Genomic DNA, 2002 nt, shown 5'->3' with positions numbered 1-2002 from the left:
AGCTAGTGAGTGATCTACTCCAGATTCCAACCCAGTCCTTTTGACTCCAAATCCAAAGTTTTAACCCGAACAAAACACTGCCTCCATGGCCACATCGTACTGTCTTTATCTCCAAGCTGTGTTCCTGGTGCGCAGTGGGTAGCAAACATATGTGCTTATGAAAAGAGCTAGGTTGAAAAGCACGCCAGTCAGTGTTTATGACATCATCCTTTCTTTCTAAACATCCCTGTTACTAGAGTACTAGTCTAGATCTGGATTGCTGGGGCTGGAGTAACAGATGTATTATCATATTCTTCCTCATCCCCATGATGCATAAAGCCAGTGCTTCCAAATAAGAATAGTCACTTCTTCCTGTGCATTCCTGGCTTTGTAACACAATCTCAAGCCAGACTCCATTAGTGTTGTTTACTTAATGCTGCTGTTTCTACACATGTCAAATTAATACCATAAAAAGTTTTTATTTTCAGAAAGATTGGCTATTATCAAGAAAACAGTCAATAACAAATGCTGGTGGGCCTGTGGGGAAGAAAGAAATTTGCCCCATGGTTGATAGGAATGTAGACCGGTGCAACCACTGTGGAAATCAGTGTGGAGATTTCTCGAAAAACTTAGGGTTAGGGTTAGGTTGCATTTGACTGAGATATTCCCTTTCTTGGTATCTTCTTGAAAGAATTAAAAGCATCATACCGCAGCAATATATGCACACCCATTTTTATAGAAACACAGTTTGTAATACCTAAATCTTGGAAATAACCAAAATGCCCATGAATCAATGAATGGACACAGAAATAGTGAGTTTTTTTATATACTGGAGTACTACTCTGCCATAAAGAAGGATAAGCTTGAGACATTTCTAGATAAATGAATGCCCCCTGAGACCATACTCTTAAGTGAGGTAAATTGGACACACAGTTTTAAATACCACATTGTTTCTCTGATATGAGAAACCAAAAAGTGTAAATAAGGACCAAAGTGCATAACAGATATTGGAAAATGTTCAAATGGGGAGGGGGACAAGGGGATGGAGACAAGGGAAAAAAGAGAGGAGAACAAAAAAATGAAAACAAGGAGGGGAATGTAAATAAGGAGAGGAAGAGGGTTTGAAGGAAGAACAGGGGAATAGGGAAAAAGAAGTCACGGGTACCATGCATGGGTACAAATTTCTACAATGTACATTATCATTATGTATATCTAAAATACACCAATAAAATTTAAAAATGAAAAAAGTTTTTATTTAAAAATGTAAACGGCACCTAGTGTGGTATCTCATGCCTATAAGCCCAGCACTAGGGAGGCTGAGGCAGGAGGAATGTTGAGAGTTCAAGATCAGCCTAGGCTACAAAGTGAGCTCAAGGCCAGCCTGAACTGCATAAAGAGCCCCTGTCTCAAAAAGACATAAAAAAAATGTAAATGGAAATTTGGAAAAGATTAACTAATTAGCATAAAGGCAGTTGATAAATGTTAACTCTCTGTGGTCTCTAATGAATGAATTTATGAGCTGGGGTTCCTATGGACACTATACTGTATACAATGGATATGATTTGGTGGATCAAGTTGACTTAGGATGAAATCATAGCAGGTAATTAGGCTGTTTTTCTAGTGTTGGTAGCCCTTTTCAGGTCTAGGCAGTATGACTAGGTTAACACCTGTCTGTACCTAAATTATTCTGTCTTTCCTACATATGAGGAAACCACGTATGTGTGAAATCTTGAGTTATAATATTACCTGCTCAGGATTTATGATATACTAATTTTCTTAGATGAAAGATTCCTATATTACTTAATGGTACAACATATTTCACTAAAGTATAAAATGTTCATTACTTTTTATCTTCAGCACTAATATAAATCTCATCCTAATGTAGTTTATTTAAAAATTTTTTTAGCTATTTCCTCATGCAATTTCAATATATTTCATCCTTAATATCGGGTTTTAGACACTCATATATAACCCTATCTCCCCCAGAAGCCTCGGTTTATAACATAAAACTTTCATTGCTACA

Source organism: Cavia porcellus, unplaced genomic scaffold (genome assembly GCF_034190915.1).
Source record: "Cavia porcellus strain 051 isolate PalLab524CR breed Dunkin Hartley unplaced genomic scaffold, mCavPor4.1 scaffold_5, whole genome shotgun sequence".
Taxonomy (NCBI): Eukaryota; Metazoa; Chordata; class Mammalia; order Rodentia; family Caviidae; genus Cavia; species Cavia porcellus.
The sequence above is the reverse complement of the archived record's forward strand: the minus strand, read 5'-3'. Positions refer to the sequence as shown.